This window comes from Balaenoptera musculus, chromosome 4, assembly GCF_009873245.2.
Source record: "Balaenoptera musculus isolate JJ_BM4_2016_0621 chromosome 4, mBalMus1.pri.v3, whole genome shotgun sequence".
Lineage (NCBI taxonomy): Eukaryota > Metazoa > Chordata > Mammalia > Artiodactyla > Balaenopteridae > Balaenoptera > Balaenoptera musculus.
In genome coordinates this window covers 105,435,262-105,447,951 of record NC_045788.1, presented here as the reverse complement: position 1 = coordinate 105,447,951, position 12,690 = coordinate 105,435,262, and positions in this window count along the sequence as shown.

Sequence of the window (12,690 nt, the reverse complement as noted above, 5' to 3'; positions counted from 1 at the left end):
AACTAGTTTCTCCTGATGACAAGCCTTGTTAAAAGTAACAGACTATGGCTTCCCTGGTGGCGCAGTGGTTGAGAATCTGCCTGCCAATGCAGGGGACACGGGTTCGAGCCCTGGTCTGGGAAGATCCCACATGCCACGGAGTAACTGGGCCCGTGAGCCACAATTACTGAGCCTGCGCGTCTGGAGCCTGTGCTCCGCAACAAGAGAGGCCGCGATAGTGAGAGGCCCGCGCACCGCGATGAAGAGTGGCCCCCGCTCGCCGCAACTAGAGAAAGCCCTCGCACGGAAACGAAGACCCAACACAGCCATAAATAAATAAATAAAATTAAAAAAAAAAAAAACAGACTAAGTTTGGGATTGACATGTACACACTGATATATTTAAAATAGACAACCAACAGGGACCTACTGTATAGCACAGGGAACGCTGTTCAATATTCTGTAATAACTAAATGGGGAAAGAATTTGAAAAAGAATAGATGCCTGTATATGTATAACCGAATCACTTTGCTGTACACCTGAAACTAACACATTATTAATCCACTATGCTCCAATATAAAATAAAAATATATTTAAAAAAAAGAACAGAGTATAGGTATCCCCTGTTTTTGAAAGTCTGCTTTACACCACTTCACTTTTATGAAAGACCTACCTTAGTACCTGTTTTCACTAACCAAAAGTAATCTGAAGAGGATCTTGGCATTTATGAAAAAAGGCAAAAAACAAAATTAGCATTGCGTGTTTGTTCTGCAGTGAGCCGTTATAGAGCCAGCGTGCACCCAGAGCAGTAAGGGTGGCCCCACCAAGCTCCTTCCCCGGGAACTACATTCAGCATCAAGCCACCAAGGCTTTGAACTGTGTCTGTGAGCATCTGTGCTTTAGCTCGATTTATTTTATGCATCCACTGGCAAAATGTATCCTAAGGTAATTGCTTCTTCGCTTTACACCATTTCAGTTTATGAAAGGTTTCATGAACTCCCTACTTTGAAAAAGTGAGGGAAACCTGTTCTCTTGGGTATTTCATAATAGTTCCTTTTCCGCCTCCGCCTGTGGGAAGCCTAAGGGGATTTTTCTCAGACATTTACTGTGAGAATCTGGTCAAGCTCCTGGAAGTAAATCTCGCAATAATGTGGGGGGACCCCTATGACTGAGTCCCTCTAGAATTTTTAACTCTCAGATGTGTCCACGCAAAGCCTCCAGAAATGTATCAAGTACAGTTTAGGTTTCTCTACCCCAGCACTGGTTCCTGCAGCAGTTTTTGCTGGTGAGTCTCTGCTCCTATAAGCCAAGACTCCCTGTATTTGCCTCACTGTCTCTCCAGTCTTGGGGGCAGCAGTTTGCCCTGTGGGCATTCCTGTCTCAGGATGAGTTGTTGAGTTTTTCAGCCTGTCCAGCTTTTTACTTGTTGTTAGAACTGAGTGGTGACTTCCAATCTTCTTCCACACAGAACTGGAAACCAGAAGTCCACCCGTGCTCTTTTGCAGTGTGCTAGCAGGCCTCAGAGAAAGAGCCATCACTGTATTTGTGCATGCATGCTGTGGATGAGAGAACAAAGAACATCACAACAGCAAAGCATTCTTCAGGCTCTCCAAAATGAGAAGGTAATTTGAATGTATTATAGCAAGAGAGCCTTCTTGCTGGGAATTGGAATCCCTCCCCTTGCTGCAAGAGATCTCTGGCCATCCATGAGCATAAAGAAAGAAACCCTGGGGCAGTAGCCCCGGAGACTTGCAGTAGGGTCAGTGCTGTCTTCCTTGGCCATTCATAAGCTTTCACAGACTCAGCACCAAACTGAAGTGCTGAGGGTAGAGAATAAGAGATCTCAGGATTTGTTTGGAGAGAAATGTCTATTTGAAATACATATACTAATAACATCTGATAGAAATGTGATCAAAACAATCTGATATGGTTATGACTCGAACCACTTTAAATATACCTTGTATGGAAGAAATATGTTGCAAAAATCTATATTGGGGCTTTAAGATGGAGGAAATGCCAAAAGAATGTGTATATTTCTTAGGGGGTCAGATAATGGGGGACTACAAACAGCTAAACAAGGTTAGACTGAAGAATTATTGGTTAGTGGTAATGCAGTTTCCTTCATTGTGTTCTTAAAAATATTTCTAGGAATTGCAAATAATTTTGAAACCTTTAAAAGTCTCAAATGAAAGCCGAATGTTTATAAAAATGGTTGGACCATTTCAAATGCTACAGATTTTGCAACTATACTGTCAGGCATCCCAGGATGTTCTTTCAAACTCCCTGGGCAATAAGTAGAGGAAGTAGGTGTAAAAAAGAACAAGCTTGTGAAACAATTTAAGATTTTCCTCCCTGTTCCCTAAACAAGCATGTATTTAACTACCATAAGGACAAGAAATACTCTTACTTGAAAATGTGAAAAATCTTCTCATCAGTGCTTGCTTTTGAAATTTAGACTTTGGCTATAGGTAGACACCTAGAAAAGGAGCTGCTTTATTTTGCCAGAGTACACTTTTATGTATTTCTTTAAGGAAGGATTTACACGTAGTAAACTATCTGAGTTTTTACATTTCCAAAATGCCTTTGTTTCTCACCTTGATTAATAGTCTTCTTGTGGATAGATATCAATTTTTAAAACCATTTATCCTAGACATCTATTTGAAGGAATGTTCCATCATCTTCTATCCAATGATTCTTGTGAGAAATATTTATGATGCCCATCTTAAAACCAATCCTTTGTTTATGGCTGTTTAGTTTAGTATTGATTTAACTTTTGTTTTAAGTCCTTCTGCCAACAACTTTTAAGATCTTCTCTTGTTCTAAATTTTGTGATATGTCTAGTTGTGGTGGGTTTTTATTGTTTGTTTTTTTCCATTGAATGTTGTTTTGTACTAGAGGGGTTCATTCAATCTTGAATGCACTGTTCTTTTTTGTGCCCTCAGGAAATTCCACTTTATTTTCCCTTTGATTATTTCATTCTCTCTCTCCTAGTTTCCCACTGCTTCTGTAACAAATTACCACAAACTTAGTGGCTTAAAACAACATAAAGTTCTTATCTGTAGTTCTGGAGATCAGAAGTCCTAAAATCAAGGTGTCAACAGAGCTGCATTTGTCCTGGATGCTCTAAAATGAATCCATTTCCTTTTCTTTTCTAGCTTCCAGAGGCTACATGCCTTCCTTGGCTCATGGCTCCTTCCTTAAATCATTCAGACTTCCACTGTCATCACTTTCTCTGACTCTGACCTTCCTACTTCCTCTTATAAAGACCCTTGTGACTACATTGGGCCCCCCTGAATAATTCAGGATACTTTTCCCACTTTAATATCCTTAATTTAATCTCATTTGCAAATTCTCTTTAGCTATGTAAGGTAACATATTCACAGTTCTGGGAATTAAGATATAGATATCATTTGGAACCACTGTTTTATCTACCACACCCTCCATTTTCTTCATTTGGCATTTCTGGAATTCCTATTTCATAGATGATGTCCTTCCCAGAATGACTATCTCTATCTCTAATACTGATTTCTTACTTTTTCATCTCTTTCTCTTTTTGTGTATATTCTGGTAATTTCCTAGATTTTTTCTTCAAGTCTATTTTTAACATTTTATATTGGTGATTGTTTTTCTCTTTTTATACATAGCAGTTTATTTTTATTTTATAATTTCTTCTTTATTGGCTTTAAACTTAGGTGCCCTTCATCTGATTTATCTTTCAAATAAGTCCATCTGCATTTCATTATTCAGAAATTAACTAAATATTTGTTCTGATGATAGCTTCACTTTACTCAGCTCTGTTTTTTGTCATTTGTGTTGTAATTTCACTGAATTTTCAGGAAGAAAGTGAAATAAATATATGTGCTCTCTGTTACAACTTGAACTGGAAGTTCTATAAGCCTTTATTTTAGTTGCTTTACAAATAGTAAAAGATCTTCTGTGATGGATGCAGGAAATGATAAGGAAACCTAAAGAAAAGCATCTCTAGGAAGAGAAATAGTGGCAACTGGAAAGGCAGATGAATATCAGTAATAGTCAATAAAATGTTAAAAACAAAAATTTAAAAAGCTGTGAGAGAGGCATCCTAGTAGCCAATGGAACAAAATCTGAAATATTTGAAAGAAAATAATTACACTTCAGATGAAAGTTAAATTGACCTCCTGTACAAGAATGGTAGAATGAGAAATAAACACAAGGCAACACATTAAGTGTTGGGCTTCACCCCGCAGGCTTGCAAGGCCTGTGCTTGCCCAGCTTCAAGACTGAAGAAAGAGCCTGGAGTCAGCAACAGAGACATCATTCCTTTAATGGATGGGGGAGCTTACACGTCGGAAGCAAGGTCCTGGAGCTACACCCTACCATGTACGGTGCACGGCAGGTGGGCTCATTAGTTACCAGGAAACCAGCAGAAAACCAGCAGAGGGGCACGCCCCTCACTGCTTCTGATAAGAACAATCACTAGCTGGGGCCTGGGGCAAGATGTAGGAAGATCAGTCATGTGAGTAGGATAAAGGTGAGGCAGGCAGTGGTTGGGCAGGGGATGTACAGAGAGCAAGAGAACAACCTTCACTTAATGAGTGGCCATACATTAAGCAATAGAGATTCTCTTAATCTAACTGCCGAATGAGAAAATAAATTTAGAACATGAGAGTAATGGGAGTTGCAGTGGTCAATATTTAGGTTTTTAATATTTTCAAGTGTTGAAAAATATTTAAGGAGATAAATTTTAATCCAAATAAATTGGCTTGAGTTATGTAATAGTTCAGGTTCTGTGTTAAACATTCAACAAAATACCAAGATGTGATGCATGAATATAGTGGGTATTTTTACCATCCGATCGGCATAAGAAATGTGGTGTTTCTACAAACATTGTGGGTATGAAATTTGTTGGACTGGGGGTGTGACTCGACCTTCACTCAGTGCTCTATTCTACTCTGTGAGTCAACCAAGTGACACTAACTGCAGACAAACTCTAGGGCATCTTTACTGACAACACATAGCAACTCCAACTTGAAGAAGGAACCACTACAGGATAGGACCACCTATCAGCATCAGAATCACAATTGTGCTAAAGCCAGGGATGTGGAGAAAACGATGGCTTCCTGGATTGTTCTTGGGCAAGGACAACTGCCAGCACCCAGCCTGCTGATAGCCAAGGACCTGACATATTACCAAGCAAGGACTCTAAGGATGTATTAAAATGTATCCATGCAGAGGTACCCTCATTCAGGACCAGAAAGAAACCATTGAATAACCAATGTACTAGTTGCCTGCCTTCATCAACTGCTCTCAAATTCCAAATGTTCTATTTGGATTACCAGCTGTAAACTTAGAATCTGTCCCATCCTTGTCCAATTCTTGGCACAAAACTACTTGAAATATCCAATGACATGTGAGGTGGTTTAGTGTGGTGGTTATGGACCTTCCCCTTGGATCCAGACTCTCTGGGTTTGAATCCTATTTCTTCCACTCACCAGCCATGTACGAGCTTGAACCTGTTGCTTAAATTCTCCATGCCTCTGTTTTTCCTTCTGAACAACCAGGAAAATAACAGCACACACCTCTTAAGGTTACCGTAAGAATTAAGAGAGTCAAGATACACAAAGCCCTCAAAAGAGTGCCAAGACAAATAGGCACTAAAAGAATGCAAATTTGATTATCTGCCATTTCCTGTTTCCCTTCCTTCCAGGAATAAATGAAAGGCTACCACATCAGTGTATCAATATATTGATATGAATAACTCTCACATTAATAATTACTTTTTCAAAATTTTAGTAGTCATGAGGCTGACTGACACTTGAAGTGCTTGAACGATAGTCTTGGACATCCAACAACATTGCAAACTCATTCTCAACTCAAATGACCCCATGGAGAAAGTCCGACCATACTTAGCCCCTCTGCTATAGCTTCTTTAGTACAGAAGTTGATCTGGACTATCAGTATATTTGAGGCCAACCACATGTGTTCTTCCTCCAACCTCTTTCTTCCATCTTTGGGTTCCAATCTTCTTTCTGCCTGCATTTCCAGTAATGACCCTTGTCTTAAGTTTCAAAGTTGTATGGGTTAAACTACTTTCTCATTCTTGCTCTGAGAGTAGCATTGCATTCCACCCTCTTTCTGGAAAAGGGCTCTGCCCTTGAATAAAAGGCAAACTTGAATACTATTGAGTCATGATAAATGGTGAAACTTAAGCCCACAGGACTTTATCTTTGAACATATTTTTACCCTGACATCTTGAAACCATTACATGATGCAATTATCTCCACAAGTTTTTTTAAAACTATTTTTCCATCCCAAACGCACTATTCTAAATGAGACCTCAATTTATTACCATCATCATCATCATCCTTTCATAAACTCCTACTGAGTAAGCTGCTTCAAAGATATTGTTAACACTGAAAAGTGTATCACAGGATCTTGGTCACGGAGAGGTTAAGAGTCTATATGGGGAAATTGTACAAGTGCCAAAAGATTATGGACCCAGGTAAAATTCACTGTGTAGCTTATAATTGCAGCAGGTAATAAATGCTACATGCAGAATAAAGAATGGGTTTGAAGAGTCTTAAAAAATGAGTTAGATTGAGACAAGAAAAGTGAGTGTATCAGAGCATCCTCAAAAGGATATACGTAGTGAGCACACATTGCAGAATCTGGAAGGTGTGTGACACGTCTGAGAAATAAGAGTAGGATGATTTGGTCACTGTGAGAAATTTTAATATGGAATCACTTTTCCATCTAGTAAAAACTACAGAGTTCATAAGAGAAGAGGAAAAGAACCCAAACATCAACAAAAAACACAGTACGGATGATGGCTATTAGGCAAATATTCTTCTTGCTGTAAACTAGTATTCCTTTTGTATGTTTTTCTTCTTTCCCCTTCCTTTTTAATGGGGACCTAATGTTCCAAGAATCCATTTGACTTTGGCAAGCTGTATGAGACACCAAGCAAGAGCATGTTTAATATGCTTACATGATACAAATAAATAGAAAGTAAAAAACCAAACATGCAACAAGCTAAAATGATTGTCACCTGAAGAATCCAGAAACTGAGAAGAGCCTGGGTGGTGTACCCTATGTGAAATGGGTGTCAGTGTCTCCAGAAGACCCCTGCTCCTGCTACACAGGCTAGCTTTGTTCTATTTCATGAAATGGCCAAGCTCTGTGGTATACTCATTCTTTTTCTCTTTCTCCTCAAAGGTTAAAACAAACAGGAGAGATCAGATGATGATCATAATAGGAAGAATGTGGGTGTGGGAGGTGTGAGAAATAACTGCCTGGGGCCTGAGTTGGTTCTCCCTTGGATGACTGGAAATCACACTGTGGCTGGATGACCAGAAAGTACACCAAAGACTTTGAGTAAAATCTACAGGCCAGGCCCATAGAAACAGTATTCTGCAAAGATAAGTCCGATCATCACTTACTCATATTTGCCAAAACAATCAGCCAGGAGAAGAACGTCCCTCTCCCCTGAGTTCCTGCTTCTTTCTCCCAGGATGTAGTGTTGCCTATTAGGACCATTGGAATTGCCGCAAACATATCCTGACAGCTGCAGAAGATTTTGGTAACAGCCCTAATTCCACTTTCCCTTCCATCTGTCTGCAGATGGTTTAAATTTGACCCCTCAGGAAAAAAAAGAAAAAAAAAAAGAAAAAAAGCATCCTACCAAGAAGTAATTACTATGCTTGTAGATTTCACATTAAAAAAAAAAAATGACAGGATTGTGATTTGCAGGAGTCTTGTAATTGTAGATTATGTTGGGAGTTTGACACTCATTCTGAGCATGGAGGTTTTGACACTATTTGGACCTAGATTGCTAATATTTCGTGTAGATTTATTCAAGCTGTCAATCATAACAACATAGAAAATAATCAGAAATGTCAGCCAGGATGCTGAAGGAAGTCAGTCCTTTCAAAACTATTAGAATTGCTTTTATTTTTCTTTTTCAAAATATCTTTCAACTACAACAGGATGATACAACACCAGAATGTTTCTGTTTATTATATGCCATCTGGATTTCCTTTATTAATTATAGAATTCTTCTACAAGATTTTTCTTCTAAAAATTGCAAAACTATTTAAAGGTATTATTTTAAAATTCACTATACTTTAAGGAGATTATCTTGGTGTGAATAACATAACCGAGATAATTTAGGAGAAATAAAAATGTAAATAGAGTCCTAGAATATTTCAAAGAATTATAGACTCTTAGAATCTCTATGGCCTTAAAGTTCTCTGGTCCAAGACTCTCCTTTGCTAAGTGGGGAACTCAGGTGCAGGGAGAGTTGACATGCCCTGAGCCACTCATTTTGCTTACTACTGAGCCAGAAGGAGATGCCAGCTCTCCTGATACCCAGTTCTGTACTCCTTCCACCAAATTTCTCCTGAGATGTCCCTTTGACACATAAGTCACACATAAGTCGTTCTTTTAAAATAAGTCAATTTTTCAGATGAACAGATAAAGAAGATGTGATACATACATACAATGGAATACTACTCGGCCATACAAAAGAATGAAATAATGCCATTTGCAGCAACACGGATGCGACTAGAGATTATCATACCAAGTGAAGTAAGTCAGAAAGAGTAAGACAAATACCATATGATATCACTTATATGTGGAATCTAAAATATGGCACAAATGAACTTATCTACAAAACAGAAACTGACTCATAGACATAGAGAACAGACTTGCGGTTGCCAAGGGGGAGTGGGGGAGGGAGAGTGATGGACTGGGAGTTTGGGGTTGGTAGATGCAAACTATTACATTAAAATGGATACACAACAAGGTCCTAATGTATAGCACAGGGAACTACATTCAATATCCTGTGACAAACCATAATGGAAAAGAATATTAAAAAGGAATGTACATATGTGTATAACTGAGTCACTTTGCTGTACAGCAGAGTGGCACAACATTGTAAATCAACTATACTTCAATAAAAAAAATAAAAATAAGTCAATTTTTTGTAATTATTTCATTAATCTTCAAATAAAAATCTCTGAAATAGAAGGAATTTCATTTTTAACATATTAAAGCCATATTTTAGGGTACTGGCTTTGTGAACAGTGTTGTAGAGCCTACCAAGAAAAGACATGGTTCCTTATGTCAAGAAGCATATCATTCTTTGGGGAAATTATCTTGGGAAATCAAGGTCTAGGCACGTGAAACTGTAAGACTCTAAGGCTGTATATGAGGGAAAATGAATGGCACAGAAGATACAAAAGAAAATAAGGCTTTTCCTTGGCTTTCAACAGGTGCTCTGTGAATACTTGTTGAGTTGCACTGAGTGTTTTCACTTGGAGAACAGCTTCTCTCTGGGAAGAGGAGGGGATAAGACAACATTGTCAATAAAAATTCTGTAGACTTGGGTTTAATTATGGATATTTTTTAAACATATCTAAATGTAAAATGAGTCTGGAAAGACAGTTGAGTGTTATGTATTTATTCTAAAAACATTACGTTAAAAGTACAGATTACATTAATATGTGAGAAAAAAATTCTTCCTTTAAATAATTTTCTAAGTATTTTATCAGTAGCTTTCTGATCTGTGATGATGATTTTATGTGTCAACTTGAATAGGCCATGATACTCAGATATTTGGTCAAACACTAGTCTAGACATTGCTGTGAAGGTAGTTTTTAGGTAAATTTAACATTCAAATCAGTAGACCGTGAGTAAAGCAGATTAGCCTTATAATATGGGTAGGTCTCATGCAATCAGTTGAAATAAATGTTTCTTGCATTAAGCAATTGAGGTTGGATGATTGTAATCACAGCCTAACTTTCCTCTCCTTTCTAAAATAAAAATAGGTATTACAAGAAAAAAGAATGACGTCCCCCAAAGAAGAGAAAATTCTGCCTGCCATCCACAACATTAGCTCTTCCCTGGGGTCTCCTACCTGCCAGCCTACTCTGCTGATTTTGGACTTGCACAATGAATGAATGAATGAATGAATGAATGAATGAATGAATGAATTAAAATACGCACACATACATATCCTATTGCTTCTGTTTCTCTGGTGAACCATGACTAATAGTACACCATCAACTTACCCATCTAGTAAAGTATCATAAAAATTGACTGCTCAAAGGAAGATACATCTCAATGCTTTGACAGAAAGCACCAAAGTGACTTGGAGATAATAGAGAACTATCACTGTGACCATGTGATTACTGCCTTGGACTGTGGTGGTTGGAATATTCTTTTGCAGAGGAAAAACTGCTAAGTTCTACCATAAAGGCAGGTAGTCTGGGCTCTAGACTCAGAGATGAATTGTGCCTTGTCTCAATATTTATTGGCTGTATGTGTTTAGTAAGGCATATCAGCTCTCTGAATCACAGGTTCATCATTTTAAAATTGTAATTTATTTAAAAAATTACATATAATAATAAGTAACTATGTTCCTATCCATAGGAAAAATACTCTACGGTATTTTCATTAATTTTTACTGTATATTTTCTTTCTTCCAAATGTGAAAGGACACTTGATTTGTGGAATCCTTTGGAGAAGTTGTATCATTTCAACTGGATGACTATTATTGAAGAAATATTTCCATGGTTGGCTTATAGGCTTCCTAGGGCCAGATGAGAATTAATATCTTAATATGTGTTCAGCTTTTTGCTCAGTGATTAACATAAGTAAAAGTAATCAATAAATATTTGTTATTGTTCATAGCTGCGGTAGAGAAAATGTTCACCAAACATTTCTTGCCCACATTTCGCTGTGTTCTTGCAGCTTGATAGGACCATGTGAATAGTTTGAGCCAATTAGATATAAACAGAAGAAGGAACATTTTTAATTTCCAAAATGAATCCATTAAAAAAAAAAAAAGTAAAAGCTGAAAAGACTAAGTGTTCCAGACGTTGCAACTTCAAGATGTAAAGAAAGCCTTCCTTATTCTGGGTTCTAGAGCAGCTAGGTGGAGTAGAGGTCCCTTGTCAACCTCTACAGTGAGTGTGAAATAGAAGTTTCTTGCATGAGGCCTCTGAGATTTGATGATTGTAGTCTCAGCCTCACTTTCCTATTCTGTTTAAAATGATGATGCACCATGCTTACCCTTCAATAAGAATAATCAGTGACATTCCCAAATAACCAGAGACTCCAAACCACCATTATATTAAGTAAAATATATTGAATTATCTACATAATTTGTACTAAGACAACATGATGAGGTGATTCAGAAAAGTGTTTTCTTTTTAACATTTTGTTTGTTTATACTTTTGTTTTTAAAGTTTGACTTTCAGTGAATTTATATACTTTAATTTCCTTTTCTTTTCTACTTCATGTAGACCTTTTAACATAACTCCTTTAGTTTTTGCCTGTCTGGGAAACTATTTTCCTTCAATTCTGAATAATAACCTTGCTAGGTACAGTATTATTGGTTGTTAATGTTTTTCATTTAGGACTTTAATTATATCATGCCACTCCTTCTGGCCTGCAAAGATTTTGCTGAAATATCAGCTGATAGGCTTATGTGGATTCCCTTGCATGTGACTAATTGTTTTTCTCTAGGTGTCTTTAAATTCTCTCTTTATGTTTAATTTTGACATTTTAATTATAATTTGTCTTGGTGTGGATCTCTTTGGGTTCATTGTGTTTGGGGGGGGGGGTCTCTGTGCTCCCTAGACCTGGATATTTGCTTTCTTCTCCAGGTTAGGAAGTTTTTCAGCCATTATTTCTTCAAATAATTTTTCTGCCCCTTTCTTTGTCTCTCTTGTCCTTCTGGGATCCATATAATGCAAATTTGTCCCATAGATCCTTTAAACTATCCTTATTTAAAAAAAATTTTTGTTTTCTATTTTGCTTGGGTAATTTCCACTATTCTGTCTGCCAGATCATTGACCATTCTTCTCTACCATCTAATCTGCTATTGAGTCCCTCTACTGTATTTTTTATTTCAGTGTTTATATTCTGACTAGTTCTTTCTTATGTTTTCTCTTTGTTGAAGCTCTCACTGTGTTCCCTCATTCCTCTCCTAAATTCAGTGAGCATCTATTTTAACCATTATGAACTCTATATCTGGTAATTTTTTTTTTTATCTCCATCACATTAGGTATTTTTCCTGGAGTTTTATTTTGTTCTTTCATTTGGAATATACTCCTCTGCCTTATCACTTTGTTTGACTTTCTGTGTTTGTTTTCATGTGGACAAAACAGATACCTCTCCCAATCTTGAAGGCATGGCTTGTGTCAGAGTGTCCCCTGTGCAGACTGTGTGTACCAGGCAGTTTTGGCAGGCCAACTAGAGCTGAAGCAGGCACATGTGGGCCATGGAGTCCTGGGGCACACTGTGATGGGGCTGCCCCAGTAGGAGAGGTGGAGTTGGAGTGGACATGGGCAGGGAGCCCAGGACATTCCAAACTGGTGCTCACTTGGGGGGATGGCTGTAGCTTGTGAGGGTCAGGATTCTGGGGGCACACTGGCACTGCCTTAGATGGTCATTTAGAACACCTGGATTGTATTCCCACCTGAGCTATCAAGGTGGAAGGGGAATGTCAAAAGTGGTGCTTTTGGGTACCTCCTACCTCAGAGAGAGTCTTGTCATTTCCCCACCCATTTAGTAGATGCTCTAGGGTTAGTAAATGAATATCCTTGATGCATAAACTAGGTGCCCTTTAAACCACTGTTTTTTGGGGGGTTTTTTTGTTTATTTATTTTATTTTATTTGCTGTGCCCCAGGTCAGGCAAGTCTGCACATGGGTCCCTCAGTGATAGCC